The sequence below is a fragment of the Schistocerca gregaria genome, chromosome X (genome assembly GCF_023897955.1).
Source record: "Schistocerca gregaria isolate iqSchGreg1 chromosome X, iqSchGreg1.2, whole genome shotgun sequence".
Lineage (NCBI taxonomy): Eukaryota > Metazoa > Arthropoda > Insecta > Orthoptera > Acrididae > Schistocerca > Schistocerca gregaria.
This window is the reverse complement of record NC_064931.1, coordinates 200,958,329-200,981,687: the sequence shown is the minus strand read 5'-3', so window position 1 is coordinate 200,981,687 and position 23,359 is coordinate 200,958,329. Positions and strand designations below refer to the sequence as shown.

Below are 23,359 nucleotides of genomic sequence, written 5' to 3'. Positions count from 1 at the left end.
TGTTCGGCCACAGACATTTCTTTCTGCTCCCCAGACCTCGCAGTGGGAAGTTAACGATGACCTCCATTCCAAGACCGCTTCGTACTCAGGGTTGGCCTACTAAATGGAGCAGTCCTTGACAGGAAGCTGCCAAGATGGATGATCAGCAGAGCTATCAGGGCGCTGTTCAGCTAGCTGGCAGTGTTTGAACGAAGTAGCGACCAGGAATGGGTGGACCACATCATACGAGTTAGCCAATATGCCATCGACTTATCCATCCTGAAGTCCTCAGGTCTTTTTCGAAGGCAGCCTGTAACCTGTTAGACTGACACATTCCGCTCAGCAACCTGGGTCAGGCGTATGGCTACGCAACAGTTTAAGTGTCGCCCAGCAACAGGAAACCTCGTAGACTTTCAAGTAGCTCGGCTCATAAAGCAAGGAAAGGTCGTGGAAAACGCTTCTGGACCCTGTCAATCGCCCCACTTTTTCTGCGGAAGTATGTGAAGTTGTCAGGATTATTTCCGATAAAAACGTCGGTTATATATGTCTACAAACATCGCCCAGACAACGATCCAGCGTTCCGCCTCTACCGCACGAGCATGGAGAGGTGTGAATTGCAATTCAGGTCCAATAATTCTGAGTCATACAGTTGTCGTTCCTCTATGTGCATTCAGAACTGTCTAAGGTTCGTGATACTGCTTCCAATCCGACCAAATTCACTATAGCATAATGCGAAACTTGCGAACAGCGTCAAAGGAAATCCTCCGACACTGTTTTTATACAATGTGGAAGACAGGACAATTTCTCCTCAAACCAAGCATGGACCGAACGTGTCCCAGCAGTTACGCGAGCTTCTCTTAACGAGCTGTGTAGGAAAGACCTTGGAGCGAATGAGCAACCGTCGTCTAGTCTGGATATCAAAGACCAGGCTGCTCCTGAGCTCAGTGTGGGTTCAGGAGATGTCGACCATCTGACCCTGCTAGATGCGGCTATCCAACAGGCTTTCCGATGTAAACAACCTTACATAGGATATCCTTTGACATTAATTAGGCTTACGGCATTACTTGGAGGTACAATATTCTAGGACAGATCAAGCAGTTGGGCTTCAATGGCCACCACCCCCTATTCAATCACTCCTTCTTATCTAAGCGCTTTTTTAGGTACCAAATTGATGTTGTGCTGCCAAATAGTTTTGAGCAGGAGAATGGTGTTCCCCAGAACAGACTTAAGTGATATACTCTTTGCCATAGCATTTAATAGCTTTACGTCTATGATAAGGGGTCCTATGGAGTACTCCTTATTTGTGGACGATTTTGCAGTTTTCTGTTTTGCTCCAATACTGCGACAGCGAATTATCAGCAGCAAATTACAGTGACACATCTACGTGATTACTCTGCTATTCACAATAAAGTGCCTGGCAGAGGGTTCAATGAACCACTTGCAAGCTGTCTCTCTACCGTTCAACTCTCGAACGGCACTTACATTTTTCTGGGCGAGCCCTGATTTCTCTTATTTTATCGTGATGATCATTCCTCCCTATGTAGGTGGGTGTCAGCAGAATGTTTTCGCAATCGGAGGAGAAAACTGGTGACTGAAATTTCATGAGAAGATCCCGGAGCAACGAAAAACGCCTTTGTTTTAATGATTGCCACACCAATTCACGTATCATGTCTGTGACACTATCTCCTCTATTTCGCAATAATACAAAACGAGCTGCCCTTCTCTGTACTTTTTCGATGTCATCCGTCAGTCCCACCTGATGAGGATCCCACACCGCACAGCGATGCTCAAGAATAGGGCGGACAAGCGTGGTGTAAGCAGTCTCTTTAGTAGGCCTGTTGCACCTTCTAAGTGTTCTGCCAATGAATCGCAGTCTTTGGTGTGCTCCACCCACAATATTATCTATGTAATCGTTCCAACTTAGGTTATTTGTAATTTTAATCCCTAAGCATTTAGTTGAATTTACAACCTTCAGATTTGTGTGACTTATCGCGTAATCGAAATTTAGCTGATTTCTTTTTGTACTCATGTGAGTAACTTCACACTTTTCGTTATTCAGGGTCAATTGTCACTTTTCGCACCATACAGATATCTTATATAAATCATTTTGCAAGTCGTTTTGATCATCTGATGACTTAACAAGACGGTAAATATAGCATCATCTGCAAACAATCTAAGACGGCTACTCAGATTGTCTCTTATGTCGTTAATATAGATCAGTAACAATAGAGGGCCTATGACACTTCCTTGGGGAACGCCCGATATTACTTCTGTTTTACTAGATGACTTTCCGTCTATTACTACGAACTGTGACCTTTCTGACAGGAAAGTCGTGACAGGCTGGAGAAGAGGACAACAATGACTAGTTTTTCAATTTGTGTAGATAAGTGTGTTTGTGTTAATTTTAATCGTTCTCGTCGTATTTTTAATTTATCTGGCTTGTATGTGACGGATACTGTTATACAGTTTAAGGGCTGTGTGAAATTTCTGGGCCTCCTTTTTGATTCCAAACTGTAGTGGTTATTACACATAAGGAAGTGATGGCAAGGTCCCAGAGAGTGCTTAATATCTTAAAAGTGCCTTAGCCGCAGGGGCCCGGAAAGAGACAGGGCGCATCTGCTTTAATTTTATAGGGCTTTCGTGAGATCGAGGCCAGATTATGGGTTCACGGTATACGGATCGGTGATACCTTCTACCTCAGAATCTTCAACGTTATCCACCGTGAGGTTACCCGGCTGGCTACGGGTTCTTACAGGACCAGCCCAATACCCAGGATCTGTGCTGAGGCTGGGGAAATGTCACTCACCATCAGCGGCATCTCCTTATGGTGCGTCAAGCGTAGAAGATCCTCCCTGGTCCCAATTCACCAGTGTACCATAAAAGTCCAGGGTTGCGACCGACTGCCACCCTGGTTACTGCAGGGGCCCAGAGTAATTTTGAATTTAGAGCAGTACAAGAGAGATTGCACTTCTGTATATGTATTTAATACAATACTTTACGTAATATTAAATGACACCACAACTATATATCTCTATTCATTGATGGGCCTAGACAGGGGTACTGCGTTAGCTGCTCTGTTGTCTTCACTGAGCTGTCGTCAACATCTGGTTACCTCAGGAATTCATTGTGTCCGGTGTCGCATTGTGTGCGTTCTTAAGAGCATTGGAGGAGATGAGATGTGTTAGGACTGCTAAGTTCGTCTGTTCCGTGTCTCTGAGAGCCCTCAACTCTCTACAGCACTTCTACCATGCAAATAAAATAGTCCACAATATCCAGGACGCCCTTCTTCGCCTACAAAGTCTGGGTAAGCAGGTGTCTTTCTGCCGGGTACCAGGGCACATGGATATTAAGGGCAACGAAATGGCAGATGTAGGAGCTAAGTAGGCATGTCACGATAGTCTTTTCGTTTATTGTGTCATCCCCCTACATGCTAATTCTCGCTGTTAACGTACAGAGTCATGCGCAGATGTGAAGAAAAGTTGCTAGAAGTGACAGACAGTAGACTGCGTCTAGTAAAGTCCACAACGCCGACATAGCGTATCTCCTTCCAGCCGCGCAGACGGGATTAGGTCCTTTTCACTCGTCTTCGCGTAGGGCAGAGCCGTAACAAACATGGCTTCCTGCTCCGGCGGGAGAACTCTCCAATGCGCGGACGTATCATTGTGCGCCCCATTTTAATAGGCTGTATTTTATATTCAGACCAGAGGGCAGAACCTAATTTACTGACAGATTTGCCCCCTATTTTAAGCGACAATTAAGGGAATGTCTTGCGTATTTTAAGGTTTTATGAACTGACCGAGAGGTTCTCTAAAATATTGGTGAGCAATTTTTAATATGAAACTTCCTGGCAGATTAAAACTGTGTGCCGGACCGAGACTCGAACTCGGGACCTTTGCCTTTCGCGGGCAAGTTTGGAAGGTAGGAGACGAGGTACTGGCGGAATTAAATCTGTGAGGACGGGGCGTGAGTCGTGCTTGGATAGCTCAGTTGGTAGAGCACTTGCCCACGAGAGGCAAAGGTCCCGAGTTCGATGCTCGGTCCCACACACTGTTTTAATCTGCCAGGAAGTTTCATATCAGCGCACACTCCGCTGTAGAGTGAAAATTTCATTCTAGAAATTTTTAATATGTTATCACAATGGGTGCCTCATCTGTCTTTTGTGAACTGTTCAGCTTCCCACATATTCCTGTGTATTAGTTTGTGTTTACCTCTTGTCTTACTTGCGTTTTAATAACCATTTTTAGAACAGCTGACCATTTTACCGCTATCTTCCCCGATGTGAGCTACTGTGCCGTTGGTTATGGGTGAAATTGGGAGAGAGTATGTGCAATTTTATATCAGATTGCTTTTTTTTTTACCACGTCTTCGACACTTTAACCACATTACTTTTTACTAAACTCTGATAACCTAGCCGTTGAACGACCCCTAACAAACACACAAATACAAATAGCTTCAGCAATGAGTCCTCTAGATGATTAACCCATTTCCCAGAGAACTCGCTGATATGCTCATACTGATTTCGCATTTCCACTTGGTTCAGAATGGTTCAAATGGCTCTGAGCTCTATGGGACTTAACTTCTGAGGTCATGAGTTCCCCAGAACTTAGAACTACTTAAACCTAACTAACCTAAGGACATCACACACATGCATGCCCGAGGCAGGATTCGAACCTGCGACCGTAGCGGTCGCACGGTTCCAGACTGTAGCGCCTAGAACCGCTCGGCCAATCCGGCCGGCTTTCCACTTGGATTGACAGCTCTTCATTGATTCAGCTTGACGTGAGGACCATCTTTCCGCCCACGCAAGAGATGACGCTACTGTGTCCTCTCTCAGCACTCTTAATCAATAAATTCTGATTCTGATGTTTAAGCCAACAGATCATCCAATATTGAATTAATTCGGGTCATTCTTGCCGGATAGTTTGAGTTCTCACAAATGACAGTGTACAAGGCTTTGGAAAGGATGGCTTCAGGTACAGGAAAGCAGCACTGTACGGCCTCTCTTGGAACTGTGGCAATGCTTATATTAGCTAGACGACCATGACCGTAGAGGATCGCCGTGATCAACACAGCTGTCAGCGAGGAGCAAACAAATCCGTCATTACAGAGTGCTGTCTCTGCATTGTCTATCGACACTATTATTTATCCCTTGGGGGTTTGCTGTTTCAGCAGATTTTGGAATTGCTTTTTGAAAGAGGCTGTTCAGAACAAGTTATGAAAATTAGCTAATGAAGAGTGATGGTTCCTTAATACTCTTGTTACCTGATACCCAGCAGGAGGACCCCTACTTCTCCAGCATTTGTAGGTGAAGAAAGTCGTCCTGGATATTCTGGACTATTTTATTTGAAGGGTGGAAGTGTTTTAGAGAGTTAAGGGCTCCCAAGGACTGGAAACAAACGAATTTAGCAGTCGCAGCATATCGTATGTGCCCCACTGCTCTTAAGAACGCATATAACGTCACTCAGATCCCACGTTGGAACCAGCATCCACCTGACTAAGAATGTTGAGGGACTTACCAGAAACTCAATGATCTCAACCTAATAAAAACTGCTACAAACGTTGCGCTTTTGATATTAACTTGGTTCAAATGGCTCTAAGGACTATGGGACTTAACATCTGAGGTCATCAGTCCCCTAGACTTAGAAATACTTAAACCTAACTAATCTAAGGACATCACACACATCCATGCACGATTCAGGATTCGAACCTGCGACCGCAGCAGCAACGTGATTCCGAACCGAAGCGCCTAGAACCGCTCGGCCACAGCGGCCGGCAATATATTGACAATTACGGAATTCACCACTTCGACGTCATGATTTTAAAGCTCATTTTTTCCTGTTATACTAGAGAATGGTGAGAGTCTTGCCAATCGAAATATGTGCCATGGACGATGTGACTACGTGGCTGCGTCCCTAACAGCCGGGAAAAGTTTAAACTGCAAATGAAATATAGCCATTTAAAACAGTCATTGAGTGTGTTGTCATGTAGACGACAGATATGCCTGTATAAACTGCGCTAAGAATATAATACTGAAGATAAAAATTGAACTGGCTCGCTTACAAAATAGACCGAACAATCACACATAGGACTTTTATCTGTGACAGTACATCGTGCAAAAAACGTGACTCGTAGCGCGGGTAGAATTCTCCATTAAACAATCTAAATGTTGGCTGGTTCTCAACTATGAGAAACCTACCTCATTAGCACTGCACCCAGGTTGACGGCTGCTTACTTGTATTTCTTGAGGTAACGAACTAAGTTGCTAAGCGCACCGCAAATTATTGAGGCTACTCATGTCGACAAATATTTCTGCGATTTTCTGCATCCGTTTAACACGAAAATACATGTTCCATAACTGATTTTATTTATTTGCAGTCATTAGCCTTCTGAATGGTTCGCTGCGGCCAGCCACGAATTCCTCTCTTGCGCTAACCTCTTCATCTGAAAGCAGCACTTACACCCTTCGTTCTCAATGACTTTTTGAGTGTATTCCAATCTCTGTCTTCCCCTACAGCTCCCTCTTGTACCATTGAAGTTATTCCCTCCTGCTGTCTTAACACATGACGCTAACCTGTTTATTCATCTTTTCAGAGTGTTCCATGCGTTCCTTTCTTCGCTGATTCTGCGGCGAACTTCCTCATTCGTTATCTCATTAGTCCATCTATTTTTCAACATATTTTATAGTACCACCACATTTCAAACGATTCGATTCTCTTCTCTTCCGGTTTTTCCACAGTACGTGATTCACTACCATACACATTCTCAGAAATGTGTTCCTAATATTAAGGCCGATGTTTGATACTAGCAGACTTTTCTTGGCCAGAATATCCTTTTTGCCTGTGCTAATCAGCCTTCTATGTCATCCTTGTTTTACCGTCAAGTGTCATTTTGCTTCCAAGGAGCAAAAATCCTGAACTCCGTGTACTGATACCACTGTCAATTGTTCGTCAGCCGCTCACCGTGATACTAGTAATCAGTAAAACGTCTGTTGTTAAGACCAGTTAATAGTTCCGGGTCTGAGAATCAAACTTAAACTAACACACACTGGAGTACATTCTGACAGCGAGGCAAATAGTGCAAATTCGCCACAGGTAGAGACCGAAGACACTTTTACGATAAAAAATGAAAAAAATCGTCATGTGCAACCCAAGTTATCTTTTACGTGTATTTGTGCGTGTGAATGTGTATGTGTGTGAGAGAGAGAGGTCCTTTATAGAGTCCTGGAGCATTCTTGTGTAAGCTGGATTTCGCCGGTTGTATGAAAGTTACATAAGTGGCAGTGAGCCAGAATGGCTCTTGTAGGTGCTACAGCGACGTCTGGAATTAACGGAAATACGAGGCCACTTGAACCAGGCTACTATTTTCACATAATTACACAGTGTTATAATTTATTTTTCCAGTGACAAAGTATGTTGTTTGGAAATACCAATCTAAACCATTCATCAGACTTTACATATGCTGCATGCCTCTGTGCTGGTATTCCATTTGCATATAGAACCAAGGATCAGAGGCTGTATTTATTGCTTCAGAAGGCAAACTTATCTGTCTTGTCTTATTATCCTTGGCCGGCATATATAACGAAAGTTGTAGAATTATTGCAAGCATTACCGTGAATAGCTTCTAATATAAGAGCGACGTTCACCTCTTCCAACGATTCCTATTTGAGGTCACTGAGAATCTCCTTTATAGTCTGTTTTCACATGGGGAATACCAACTTGTTCCAGTTGTATAAGTGCATCAATACCAACATCTACGTTTTTCGTCAGTTGGACACTGTATAAATTCCTTATGGATCTTCTTTATACTTAGTGAAATGAACTAGGGATGCCGTAGGCTTCGGATTCCACGTGGAACTCTCTTATATTAGAGGAAAAATCCACTAAGTGCACACGTGTCAAAGACCGGGTCGCTTTGCATGAATCAGCAACTATTTACTACCTAAGTGCGTGGAATGTCAGATCACTTAATCGGGCAGGTAGGTTAGAAAATTTAAAAAGGGAAATGGATAGGTTAAAGTTAGATATAGTGGGAATTAGTGAAGTTCGGTGGCAGGAGGAACAAGACTTTTGGTCAGGTGAATACAGGGTTATAAACACAAAACGAAATAGGGGTAATGCAGGAGTAGGTTTAATAATGAATAGGAAAATAGGAATGCGGGTAAGCTACTACAAACAGCATAGTGAACGCATTATTGTGGCCAAGATAGATACGAAGCCCACACCTACTACAGTAGTACAAGTTTATATGCCAACTAGCTCTGCAGATGATGAAGAAATTGAAGAAATGTACGATGAAATAAAAGAAATTATTCAGATAGTGAAGGGAGACGAAAATTTAATAGTAATGGGTGACTGGAATTCGAGTGTAGGAAAAGGGAGAGAAAGAAACATAGTAGGTGAATATGGATTGGGGCTAAGAAATGAAAGAGGAAGCCGCCTAGTAGAATTTTGCACGGAGCACAACTTAATCATAGCTAACACTTGGTTTAAGAATCATGAAAGAAGGTTGTATACGTGGAAGAACCCTGGAGATACTAAAAGGTATCAGATAGATTATATAATGGTAAGACAGAGATTTAGGAACCAGGTTTTAAGTTGTAAGACATTTCCAGGGGCAGATGTGGACTCTGACCACAATCTATTGGTTATGACCTGTAGATTAAAACTGAAGAAACTGCAAAAATGTGGGAAATTAAGGAGATGGGACCTGGATAAACTGAAAGAACCAGAGGTTGTACAGAGTTTCAGGGAGAGCATAAGGGAACAATTGACAGGAATAAGGGAAAGAAATACAGTAGAAGAAGAATGGGTAGCTCTGAGGGATGTAGTAGTGAAGGCAGCAGAGGACAAAGTAGGTACAAAGACGAGGGCTGCTAGAAATCCTTGGGTAACAGAAGAAATATTGAATTTAATTGATGAAAGGAGAAAATATAAAAATGCAGTAAATGAAGCAGGCAAAAAGGAATACAAACGTCTCAAAAATGAGATCGACAGGAAGTGCAAAATGGCTAAGCAGGGATGGCTAGAGGGCAAATGTAAGGATGTAGAAGCTTATCTCACTAGGGGTAAGATAGATACTGCCTACAGGAAAATTAAAGAGACCTTTGGAGAGAAGAGAACCACGTGTATGAATATCAAGAGCTCAGATGGCAGCCCAGTTCTAAGCACAGAAGGGAAGGCAGAAAGGTGGAAGGAGTATATAGAAGGTTTATACAAGGGTGATGTACTTGAGGACAATATTATGGAAATGGAAGAGGATGTAGATGAAGACGAAACGGGAGATACGATACTGCGTGAAGAGTTTGACAGAGCACTGAAAGACCTGAGTCGAAACAAGGCCCCCGGAGTAGACAACATTCCATTAGAACTACTGACAGCCTTGGGAGAGCCAGTCATGACAAAACTCTACCAGCTGGTGAGCAAGATGTATGAGACAGGCGAAATACCCTCAGACTTCAAGAAGAATATAATAATTCCAATCCCAAAGAAAGCAGGTGCTGACAGATGTGAAAATTACCGAACTATCAGTTTAATAAGCCACGGCTGCAAAATACTAACGCGAATTCTTTACAGACGAATGGAAAAACTGGTAGATGCAGACCTCGGGGAGGATCAGTTTGGATTCCGTCGAAATGTTGGAACACGTGAGGCAATACTGACCTTACGACTTATCTTAGAAGAAAGATTAAGAAAAGGCAAACCTACTTTTCTAGCATTTGTAGACTTAGAGAAAGCTTTTGACAATGTTGACTGGAATACTCTTTTTCAAATTCTAAAGGTGGCAGGGGTAAAATACAGGGAGCGAAAGGCTATTTATAATTTGTACAGAAACCAGATGGCAGTAATAAGAGTCGAGGGGCATGAAAGGGAAGCAGTGGTTGGGAAAGGAGTGAGACAGGGTTGTAGCCTCTCCCCGATGTTATTCAATCTGTATATTGAGCAAGCAGTAAAGGAAACAAAAGAAAAATTTGGAGTAGGTATTAAAATTCATGGAGACGAAGTAAAAACTTTGAGGTTCGCCGATGACATTGTAATTCTGTCAGAGACGGCAAAGGACTTGGAAGAGCAGTTGAACGGAATGGACAGTGTCTTGAAAGGAGGATATAAGATGAACATTAACAAAAGCAAAACGAGGATAATGGAATGTAGTCAAATTAAATCGGGTGATGCTGAGGGAATTAGATTAGGAAATGAGACACTTAAAGTAGTAAAGGAGTTTTGCTATTTAGGAAGTAAAATAACTGATGATGGTCGAAGTAGAGAGGATATAAAATGTAGACTGGCAATGGCAAGGAAAGCGTTTCTGAAGAAGAGAAATTTGTTAACATCGAATATAGATTTATGTATCAGGAAGTCGTTTCTGAAAGTATTTGTTTGGAGTGTAGCCATGTATGGAAGTGAAACATGGACGATAACTAGTTTGGACAAGAAGAGAATAGAAGCTTTCGAAATGTGGTGCTACAGAAGAATACTGAAGATAAGGTGGATAGATCACGTAACTAATGAGGAGGTATTGAATAGGATTGGGGAGAAGAGAAGTTTGTGGCACAACTTGACTAGAAGAAGGGATCGGTTGGTAGGACTTGTTTTGAGGCATCAAGGGATCATTGGAGGGCAGCGTGGCAGCGTGGAGGGTAAAAATCGTAGAGGGAGACCGAGAGATGAGTACACTAAGCAGATTCAGAAGGATGTAGGTTGCAGTAGGTACTGGGAGATGAAGCAGCTTGCACAGGATAGAGTAGCATGGAGAGCTGCATCAAACCAGTCTCAGGACTGAAGACAACAACAACAACAAGTGCTCACCGAGAGTGACACTTCTTTACTGCCCTCACAGTATCTGTTCAGGAATGTACATTATAAGAAGTTAGTCAGAAACTGGCTGCATTTGAACATTTGTACTTTATTGAGACACACCTTATTGCATCAGAATGAGCGTTAATTACCCTTAATCACAGTAAAACGTAAGCTTGGGTTCAGTATCAGAATGTCACTAGTCTGTTTATGCTATTACTAAGCTAATTTCTGTTTTCTCCTAAGAAAGACTTTGCATGATAACTTTGAACAGAAAGCAGGAAAGGCGATGAGCCAGCTAATAAACTTCACACATTCCTTCACTGGAAGAGGACGGGGGTGGGGTGTGGGGGTGTGGAAGAATCAAGAGGAGGTACGTGACAGCAGACAGCGCCCTATGGTGTCATTCGTGTCAGTGAAACTGACGAGAGAAAAAGAACAGAACCACTATTGGCTTCCGACAAAGTAGGCTGATCACATTTACGATCTGGAAAAAATGGGAATTCTAAAATGAAATTTACCGAACAGGATAACATGCTGACGTCAGTTATGGCCAAGACGAGACATAGTACGTTCGGATGGATTAAATTTATAATCAGTGAAGCAATTCGGGTAAAATGATTCAAATGGCTCCGAGCACTATGGGACTTAACATCTGAGGTCATCAGTCCCCTAGAATTTAGAACTAATTAAACCTAACTAACCTAAGGACATCACACACATCCATACCCGAAGGAGGATTCGAATCTGCGACCGTAGCGGTCTCGCTGTTCCAAACTGAGGCGCCTAGAACCGCATGGCACACCGGCCGGCCAATTCGGGTATCTTGGAGTATGCGTCACTCCACGCAATGAATTAGACTTGGTCTTGACAAAAGAGGATATAAGATGTTGACAGATGCTTATTCAAAATGCCAAATATTCTGAGGTCCAGAGTGCCATCATGTAGAACAAAGATCTGCACCTATATTTCCATCATTCACTCAGTTGCACTTTATGACTAAGAAACATGTCCAGGTAGTGAGTCTGACTGAAAGAAATTTAATATCCTCGACTAAAGGGTGACAAGACGAATCGTTCGATTTGTTAAAAATGGAGGACAATGAAGGCAGCAGAAAAAAAGGAATTGTATGTTCTGAAGGATGGATCCAGTGCCTTAGACACGTGGCAATCCCGTGTCAAAGTGCAACATACAGAGATGACTAATATATCATAGGTGGGATCACAGGCATACAGATAACTCACATTTACAAAGGAAAGTTGTAAAGTTGTCAGGAGTAATTGTAGAGTTTTCTGTTTTGTAGTTTCCGGTTTTGGCTGATGGATCTGAGATATCACAGCTAATAACTTTAGATGTCATTTACATTTAGTTATTAATGGTGTTATGTTCAGTTTGATGGAAAATACTACGAACAAACAGCTGTCGTGGTGGTGAATATTCCTATACAGTCTGTAGTGTCGAACTGTATATGGAACATGTAACACACACACTATAATCTGCGAAGTTCAAGTCAATGTGTACCTGTTGAAACAAGGAGGATGAGTGTATGGTTTGAGCACATGGACGGAGAAACCTTGATAAATTCATGGAAAATATAAATTATATCCACCGTAATACCAAAGTCACGAAATAACTGGAAAATGAGCGCCAGTTACCTTGCGTTAAGAGAAGAACAGACAGACTACTGGATCAGAGTGTATAAGTAATGGATCTATGTCTATACTGGCACAGCCTACACTGTTGCCAGATATTTCCCCTTCTCCCTTCTTCATCCTCACTAGCTCCACCCTTCTAGGCCAGTTGCCTTATGCATAAATGATGAGCTGTTATACTATTTGCTAAGGCAAACTGACCCAGCCTGCATGGTTGCCAGATTTCTGGAATAATGCTCAGACAATTTATTACCCAATTAATTACCTTTATCATTAAAATTTATTACTCAAGTTCGCTGTCTGTATTGTTATACCAGCCTTATCATTATTGCTGTAATTTTGACCTAATACGGTTGCTGGATGTTTTTCCAAGAGAGCCTTATCTTAATTAGTATAATTTGTGACCCAGTATCGCTGCCACAATCAAAACATTTCTGACCAGACATAGCCCAATGTAAAAATGTCGAGAACTTAAAAACATCCAAGTGAGGTAGCTTGTACATTGTATGGTCTATTTATTTAGGAACGTTCAGTGCTGTGATAAGCGCAAAATGGCATGAAATTTAAAATAATTCTAGTTTGTTTGCTTGTTGTAATAATTACTAACATGTACATTTAAAAACATTCCAAGATCGTCATCCAAAGACACGTGTAGAATATTTTAATGTTTAAGCAGTTTCCACTGAAGGTATGTGTAGGATTGGATGGGAACAACTATATCTTTGTTTATTCATACAAAACTTTGCTGCCCCGTGATGCCCGCATTGTCCCCACACCTGTCTGTGCCTCTTACTTGCTCTCATCAGCTTGCCAGTCCGCAGCTCGTGGTCGTGCGGTAGCGTTCTCGCTTCCCGCGCCCGGGTTTCCGGGTTCGATGCCCGGTGGGGTTAGGGATTTTCTCTGCCTCGTGATGACTGGGTTATGTGTGATGTCCTTAGGTTAGTTAGGTTTAAGTAGTTCTAAGTTCTAGGGGACTGATGACCATAGATATTAAGTCCCATAGTGCTCAGAGACATTTGAACCATTTTTCAGCTTGCCACTGCAAAGCCTCGAGCCACCTCACTCTCACCTCACACCTGCTGCTGCCTCTGAAATGAAAATGTAATGAACGTGTGGCACTGATCACTGGGAGGCCCCACCCAGGGAAGTAAGGCCACCAGGTTGCAAGTCTTACTTCAGGTGACGCCACATTAGGTGACTTGCGTGTCGGTGATGATGAGATGAGGATAACACAACACCCACTCCATGGGCTGAGAAAATTCCCAACCTGGCTGGGAATCGAACCCAGGCCTCCTGGATGGTAGGCAAACACATTACTTCTCAGCTAAGCAGGCAGACGCAGCTGCCTCTGACTGGTTCAGAGGCCAAGCATGGTGTGACATTAATAGCGCGGCCAGCAGTTTTGTGTGAGATGGAGAGTGGTCTGCGGTACACCTGAATAAGCACGTTAAGCACCCACCCTACGCCAGGAGCATATGGGTGTCTATGAGCCATTGCATCACCAGCCTGAGGGAGCGACTGCCAACACAAACACTACTCCTCTGACCAACTTACCTGCCATACAACTGGTGCCAGAGCAACTGATGTCGCACATGACGCAGCACTACAGGGAAATCTGTCTCAGCTAAGAGAGTAGAGGACTTCTGCTGCTTTAGCCATCTACAATATTTCCAGGTAAGAGATGTTATTAATATTCCAAAACCGTAACATAGTATCCCTAGCAAGGTTCTCCGAACAAGACCTCACCAATTTTGGATGCAAATACACTCTAAGACAAAAAAATTCCTGTCTATGAAGGAGTTATCCAAATGGGGCAGAAATCGGTGAGTGTGATGTACATGTACAAACAAACAAATGATCAAAATTTCAGAAAAATTGGTTAATTTATTCAAGAGAAAGAACTTCACAGACTGAGCAAGTCAACAATGTGTTGGTCCTCCTCTGGCCCTTATGCAACCAGTTATTCAGCTCGGCATTGATTTAGAGAACTGTTGGATGTCCTCATGAGGGATATCGTGCCAAATTCTATCCAATTGGTGCTCTAGATCGTCAAAATCCTGAGCTGGTTGGAGAGCACTGCCCATAATGCTCCAAATGTTCTCAGTTAGGGAGAGATCTGACAACCCTGCTAGCCAAGATAGAGTTAGAAATCTGACGACCTTGCTGGACAAGGTAGGGATTTTCAAGCACTGAGGTAAACAGTAGAAACTCTCGCCATACATGAGCAGGTGTTATCTTGTTGGAATGTAAGCCCAGGATGGCTTGCCATAAAGGGCAACAAAATGAGGCGTAGAACATAGTTGACATACCACTGTATTGTAAGAGTGTCACAGATGAGAACCAAAGGGGTCCTGCTAGGAAAAGAAATGATGCCAGAGACCAGCACTCGTGGTTGTCACCCTACATGGCAGATGACTCTTGCTGTCTCCACACATGTCTTCACTGGTCATTGGGGTGCAATTCGAAGTGGGACTCATCACTGAAGACTGCTCTACACCAGTCAGGCCGAAGATGTGTCTGGAGACACCCAGGACAGTGGTGGTGCAACAAACTGGCTGATGTCTACATACAGTCCGACAACTGGGAGTGATAGTCTGGGGTGCCATTTCTTTTCATAGGATCCCTTTGGCTGTCATTTTGGCGCCCTTACAGCACAGCGGTACTTCGGTGATATTCTACACCGCATTTTGTTGCCCATCATTGCAAGCCATCCTGGGCTTACATTTCAGCAAGAAATGCCTGCCCGCGCATGGCAAGAATTTCTAATATTTGCCTTCGTGCTTGCCAAACCATACCTAGGCCAGCAAGGTCGCTGGCTCTCTCCTCAACTGAGAACATTTGTAGCATTATGGACAGGAACCACCAAACAACTCAGGATTTTAAGGATCTAACATGCCGATAGAACAGAATTTGGCAAGATATCCCCCACAAGGACATCAAAAAATTCTATCAATCAATGCCAAACAGAATAATCGCTTGCATAATGGCCAGAGGTGCGTTATTGACTTGCTCAGTTTGTGAAGCTCTTTCTCTTGAATAAATCATCCAATTTGTCTGAAATTGTAATCATTTGTTTGTGTGTACATGTATATTGCCTCTAATGATTTCCATCCCATTAGGATAAATTCTTCACAATCTGCCTTAGAGTGGCTGCAATAATGCATACGGGCTACAACGACCATGTATAATTTTTTTATGTATACAGGGTGTTACAAAAAGGTACGGCCAAACTTTCAGGAAACATTCCTCACATACAAAGAAAGAAAATATGTTATGTGGACATTTGCCCGGAAACGCTTACTTTCCATGTTAGAGCTCATTTTATTACTTCTCTTCAAATCACATTAATCATGGAAAGGAAACATACAGCAACAGAACGTACCAGCGTGACTTCAAACACTTTGTTACAGGAAATGTTCAAAATGTACTCCGTTAGCGAGGATACATGCATCCACCCTCCGTCGCATGGAATCCCTGATGCGCTGATGCAGCCCTGGAGAATGGCGTATTGTATCACAGCCGTCCACTATACGAGCACGAAGAGTCTCTACATTTGGTACCAGGGTTGCGTAGACAAGAGCTTTCAAATGCCCCCATAAATGAAAGTCAAGAGGGTTGAGGTCAGGAGAGCGTGGAGGCCATGGAATTGGTCCGCCTCTACCAATCGATCGGTCACCGAATCTGTTGTTGAGAAGCGTACGAACACTTCGACTGAAATGTGCAAGAGCTCCATCGTGCATGAACCACATGTTGTGTCGTACTTGTAAAGGCACATGTTGTAGCAGCACAGGTAGAGTATCCCGTATGAAATCATGTACATACTGAAGAAACTAAAATGAGCTATAACATGGAAATTAAGCGTTTCTGGACACATGTCCACATAACATCTTTTCTCTATTTGTGTGTGAGGAATGTTTCCTGAAAGTTTGGGCGTACCGTTTTGTAAGACATTGTATAATCCATCTTTGCAGTATATATATTACGATGATCCTTGAATGTTTTGCAATTCCTCTATTAAAGAATAGAGGTGTTGTGTCATCTGCTTCTTATGTCTAACTCCACGGCTTCTGTTGCAAATTCTGATCACCACACACGCTTCGATACTTACACCCAATACCACTAAACTACCCCTACAGCTAAGTGCCAAATGAGATCAGATTCATAATACAGATATCACCCACTCCATTGAGAGTGTATCCTTTAGTCATTTGTGGACTGTATAGTAACTTCTATAACTTAAGTCACTAATAATTATACATCTCGATGTAGCATCGGTACATACACAGATCTAGTGAAATATTGTGATTATCCTACTTGACAGTGTTTAAAAGATGTGGAAGGGTGGAGCAAAGGCTGTAGTTTATTGCCGCAACACTTAGAAGATGCAGCAAATTTATACAAAAAAAGATTCCTAAATAAATAGACCATGCAATGTGCAAACTATCTCACTTGGATTTTTTAATTTTCTGCCATTTTTACATTATGCTATGACCACTGTAATGTCATAGTGTTGGCCGTTCCTTAGGCAGCCATATTTTGACTGTGGTAGCCACATTAGATCATAAATTATAAGAACGGTATAAATGAAGAGGCAGTCACCTTGGGTAATAAATTGTATCTATAAGGTTAATAAATTGGGTAAGAAATTATCTCATGATGTTCCTGGAAACGTGGCTTATATGGTGGTTGGCTCAGTATTCTTCAACTAATAGGATAACAGACAGGCCTGGTAAGGAGGAAGGGGGAGGAAGAGAATTGAGAACAATGCAGGCTGGGCCAGTACAGACATTGCTTCATTAGTTGTATATAAAAACCCACACATACTGACCTTTACCTCCTCACATCAACCATCACCATATGTTTCACAGGAATTCCGTGTTAGAGAATGGTCCATGGAGCACGTATGCCGTCAAACAAAGAATACTTCGCTGAAGAAATACAACACCTAAGATTAATGTTAGGATGGAAGGGTACTCAGATCGACAAATTGAGGAAGCTTTACTGTCAAAATCAAAGACGATTGAGGAAGAACTTGAGACTGAAAACGTAAAAATAAAAAGGGATATAGCTTATCTGCCTTATGCTGGCAGCCTCTAGAAATTTCCGTAGACTTTTGTGGAATTCCTCCTGCCAACAAAGATAAGCTCTTCTTTCTATTGTTTAAGAGGATCTAAGTCTCGAAAGTAGTGTGTGTACCGTAATCCATGTGAATGTTGTATGTGTTATGTGGGAGGAGGTTATTATGACATGGAGTATGAATAAAGATGAAAAGAACATTGGTGATATGCCAGACTAAAAGGACACTGTATGGGTCCACCGACTGACCGTCGAAATCAGAGGTAACTATATTATTCGTCAGCCTTGGCTGCATACATATTTGCTCCTACGCTCCACCTCCACCAAAGCATCAGTCACCAAAGCTCAGTCCACACCCCTTACAAGTGGTGTTACCAATGACTGCATCATCCCCTACACCTTTACAGACGCTAACGAGCTCGGATGACAAAAATGTGGAGAATGAAAGCAGCCATGTCTTTTTCATAGGAACTATGTTGGCATTTGTCTGATGAGCTCAACAGAATCCGTGGAAAATCTAAATGTGGACAAATAGAAGGGAGTCTGTAGTCCATTTCTCCCTGATGCAAGTTCAGTGTCTTAATCACTGTGACACTTCATTTGGTGTCGAGTAAAAGTCCAGTTTTGCGACAGTGCTCAACAGTGTGTGTGAAAATTGTATTAATTAAACTATGTAAGTAGCTGTCATCGTCCATTTTTAACGCCTTACGAATTTTTGTAATAAAAGACAACAGTCTATTCTGACTAAATTATTACTAGTGGAGAGTGTTGTACACTTCAGGTTTTCGTCTACAGCCAGCCATGTATGAGAAGCTATGTATATGTTCTTATTTTTGAATGATCGCGTTCACTTTTTAAGTACTGCAGTCCTTTTCTGACATTAAAAAAAATTACTCCAGAAAACTAAGGTTTCTCGAAATATGAAAACTTGTTCCAATGTGCAACATGGTCATCTACCTAGAAACAAAAATTCGATTGAAATTTAAAAGAGTAGCAATCGAAAAAATCTTTTCAATACTTTATTTAATAGTTTATCTGATACAGTATTAATCTGCTACACACAAATAAGCAGTGAGTCAGATCAAGTTAAGCAAAAGTACAGAATTATCAAAAATCCGGTTTCAGTTTAAATACATTTTGAAATAGGAATAATTACCAAACAACACAGATTTTCGTTTTCAAGGCATGTAAATTTGAGAATACGTTAAAGATACTCAGTTCCTCGGTAAAAGACCTTCTTCTGTGTCGAGGTACAAGAGGTGCAAGACCGATGAACTATGACTTAAATGGCCACATACTGTATGGGGTGTCCCAGGAGGAATAGTCGGTACTCAGGAGTATGACAGGAACGATCATTCGTATCAAAAAATGCCTAGTAAACTTGGGGTCTAAAATGCAGACCTTAAAAGGTATGAGCATTTCTTCAACTTCGGTACTGTGAATCATATCTCTTCTGCTACAAGCTCTTTGCTTTCCATATTTTGGAAAGAGGTAGTATGGACCATAACAAGAAAAAGAAATCTGGTAAATATGGGCTCTGAAAAGCATACATTAAGAGCTATGAGCTGTTGTTCATCTTCGTTCGTCTTCGCTATTGTGAAACACATCCCTTCCTCTGAAAGAAGTGTTTATAATCTTAAGGTAAGGGCTCATGTTTACTAGGTAGTTTTTCCTTATTTGGTCCATACTAGCTCATCCCAAAATAGCTTGTGGTAGAACAGATTTGTCTCACAGAATCGAAGATGAAGAAGTACTCATAGCTGTTAAGATATGCACCCTTGTTTATTAGACTTTTTTTGCTTGGAATGATCTTTCCTGTCTTATCCCTGAATATTGACCATCCCTCCTTGGAAACCCTGTATAAAGATCTCTAAAAATACAGTATTTTACTCATTATAAAATTCTGTATCGGAAGAGTTAATGATGTATTACAAGTAGCTTTAATATGTTATCCAGCACTTAAATGCGTAGAACGCAAAATATATACAAATGTTGCGCAAAACAAAAGCTCATGCCTAACAACAACAAAAACTGTAGAAAATGGCGAAAAATACTTGTGGCGGTCTCTTGTACGTATTTCTGCATGTGATTCTAAAATCAGTCACTGGCCTCAAGTACCGACCACAAAACGTCGTGTATTCGTACGTACACCACCCTCTACGTACAACACTCTCCCCTAGATATCATATAACATGACTATACAAATGACAATTCCAAAAGTTATTTCACAAGATACGCAAGAAGACGCTGCACACATTATCCACTTAAAGAAGGAAGATGTTTTGATATTTTGGCAGTGACAATACTAGTTCGGAATATTTATAAATGCATACAGTACTTAACGCTTACTACATAATTTATCATAGAAACAGAAGCAAGTAACTATCAGCAGTACATTAAGAGCAGCCTATGTGTGCTAATCGGTGGCATAATACGCATACCCTGTCTGGTACAGGTCTGCCCACGAGAAAGTGGTCAATAAAATTCCGAATGACACAGAGGCAGGCTTATTATTGGAAGTTTGCCAAGAAATATGCGCTGGCAGGCATTGCTCACCCCGATATATTGGCCGAGGTTGACGCCAATGTGGAAAGAACAACGTCTGAAAATCACTCTCCTGTTCACCAAGACAAGTGGCCTACGTGACATGCTATCAGTTACCTACGATTTCGAGTCGGAAGATCTAGATACAATACCCCGAAAAAGGGATTTTCAGTCTTCCCTACAGATTGTGACTGCAGAGAAGCGTAGACATAGATAGCTTGATCGGCTGCTGCTGATTGTCTCGCGTCCTTCACCGAGGAAGATATACTGCAAGCGGTTCCAAATACCCTTGAGGGTGCCCCTTCTTGGTCACCGAGCGAGGTGGCGCAGTGGTTAGCACACTAGACTCGCATTCCGGAGGGCGAAGGTTCAAACCCGCGTCCGGCGGTTAGGTTTTCCGCGATGTCCCTAAATCGCTCCAGGCAAATGCCGGGATGTTTCCTTTGAAAGGGCACGACCGACTTCCTTCCCCAACCCGATGGGACCGATGACCTCGCAGTTTGGTCCCCTCCTCCAAATGAACCAACCAACCAACCTTATTGGTCATCCATGGTATAATCTTCCATGCACCTATACTTAATCGTGTTTACTACATGTAACTAGCTTCATACACTCTTATTTTTTCATTTCTTCGTACTGATCCTGCTCACACGAATAAAAAAGTGATCAAGTGAACCGCAGGTCTTGTAGACTGAAGTAGGTGGATGTCCTAAGAATAATTTGAGTCTGGTGACCCTAATATACACTCTACGAGATATGGAGAGAGCCAAACAGCCCTTAGATAAATTACTTACACAGTAAGTACTGGTATTGTGAACTCAAGGGAAAGTCGTATTCGAGACAGAATACTGCACGATGTTTGTTACTCAAACTTACCTGAGCTGACGTGGAATGCATTCATGTACGCTTTCCTCGCCAACACAAAGTATATTATACGAGACATATATTGGGGATCTGCTCTGAACATACTTAACGCACCCGCCGAATAATCCGAACCTTAATAAGCGACAGAGAACATCTCGTCTAGTCACATTGACGAGCAGTGGCGTGTGAAATAACGACTAAGGAGTGACAAACTCATAATACTCTCCCTGAGGAGATAATTTAAAATGCGTTCAGATCCGATTGAAAAACAAAGAAAGTAACCCAAGCGACGTGGCATTTCGAAGTGTTGGACTGAACGGGACATATATCTAGTTTTTTTTTTTCAATTTCTTTTCAGACTGTCATAATTTACACTGTTCACTACTTCTCAAATTCTCTTCCTATCAGTACTCTTAATGAGACTGTGGAACACTTTCGCTTGGTCTTATTCGAATATCGTTCATTTTCCGTATCTAACATCCTCGTGATAATAGTATGTTATATGTAGCATACCTCCTGTTCTCATTGTTTCATGGTATAGCCATTTTTCAGGAATGGAATGTTCGACAAATGGTGGTGACTGATTAAGTTTTTGTGATCCTTTGCGCGTTTCACTGAGCGAATACAGGATTGCAGTCCATGCATAGCGTCTCCAACTCTAACCACAAATAGATGCTAAATTGTTTATAACTCTAGCTACTCTAAAAGTTTCTCTATTGGACGTCAATTTTATTTAGCATTATGTTTTTGTGGACTAAACGACGAAGAGTAAAACTTCATCGAGGTTAATCCTTTGGAAACGAAGCAAGAAGGTTGGAATATCAGAAGCAATTCCACCTTAGGATAGTGTAACACACCTTCGTACTGACGTGTAGTGAATTTGATTCTGTACGTAACTGAGTGTTGTACAATAATCAGTGATTAATTAACAATATGACGACTGTTTATAAGCAGCAAAGATTGGCTGCTAAAACTCCACCAGTTTAAGTATATAAGTAGAACACCTCAGCCATATTCAAGACAAACGGCTAATGGAAACTGCAAGATTAGTATAAAGAAGGTTAGAAGGGTCACTACTGAAACGTCAACGTTCATTAATCCTTGTTGTGGCGGGTTGTCTGAGACACGTCGTAGTATCTTGTGGAAAACATTGTACATATTCCGTGTGTACTGTCTATGCTAGGATTCAAATAATCGCTGAAAAGAGAGATAAGCGAATTACATTTCATTCTGCAGGCGAGCACGTCATTTACCTCGTGTTTTCTGGCAGCAACGAGGAAGCAAGGAGAAACTCGACTAACTGAATAACCGTAGCACACACAAAGATAAGCTGCATCTTTTGAATGCGTACGCCGTGATACATACCAGCCGCATGTCAGGTCTGTCTCCGCGTTCCTTAGTGATATTCAAATGACACTGTTAATATCAGCACATGCAACTGACTGCTGGAGCTCTAAAACAAACTGATTTTGTTCACATTCATGAAAGTACAACCCTCACTAGGTGTGAAACATCCATGCTCTGCGAAAATTGAACTCATTTTCAATAGAGTTACTCGTCGATCGGAGAACTGGAGATTGTTTTTTTAAATGATTTTTACGTGTTTTCAGGTTGCTTAATGATGACTTTAAAGCTAAAATTGCCTTTTACATTTCCACACGCTTACGAATAGGAAGACATCATTTTATACTCCTGCAGGGGACTCTATACCGTATCGTTGTTCGATTACAATAAACGTACTATCGTATTACAAATTCCTAAACGTATGAGACCACTCGAATAACTGGCACCAAATATTTATTCTAAACGACAAAGAAATAATACACGGTCCAGTTACATTAATGTGACCAACTGTCAAAAGCGTGAATAATCACTTTTTCAGTGCAGATGTGCAGGAAGAGAGCCAGTGAGGCTCTGTAAGATACCGATAGGGATGTGGAGCCATGCCAACTCCACTGCCGTGGCCAGCTGCGCTAGAGTTATCGGTTGATGATCCATGGCGCGAACAGCTCGATCTAGGTGGTCCCACAGATCCTCGATTAGGTTTAAATCCGGGTAGTCCAGTGGACAGAGTATGGTTAACTCATCCTCCTCCTCACCTCCTCCTGAACTGGCCATGAAGGCCCAAAGGTACCGACCGGCCGCCGTGTCATCCGCAGCCCACAGGTGTCACTGGATGCGGATATGGAGGGGCATGCGGTCAGCATACCGCTCTCCCCACCGTATGTCAGTTTGCGAGACCGGAGCCGCTACTTCTCAACAAAGTAGCTCCTCAGTTTGCCTTACAAGGGCTGAGTGCACCCCGCTTACCAACAGCGCTCGGCAGACCGGATGGTCACCCATCCAAGTGCTAGCCCAGCCCGACAACGCTTAACTTCGGTGATCTGACGGGAACCGGTGTTGCCACTGCGGCAAGGCCGTTGGTATAAACTCATACTGGTGCTCTTCAAAACA

At 42.3% G+C, this 23,359-nt stretch overlaps 1 protein-coding gene and 1 pseudogene across 1 annotated transcript in view; both read right to left on the bottom strand.

The window, feature by feature from the left end:
• The window catches only part of LOC126298453 (organic cation transporter protein), a 685,520-nt gene that overhangs the window by 435,892 nt on the left and 226,269 nt on the right, over positions 1–23,359 (bottom strand). The window lies entirely within an intron of this gene.
• LOC126299879 (5S ribosomal RNA) lies at positions 23,213–23,330 on the bottom strand (annotated as a pseudogene).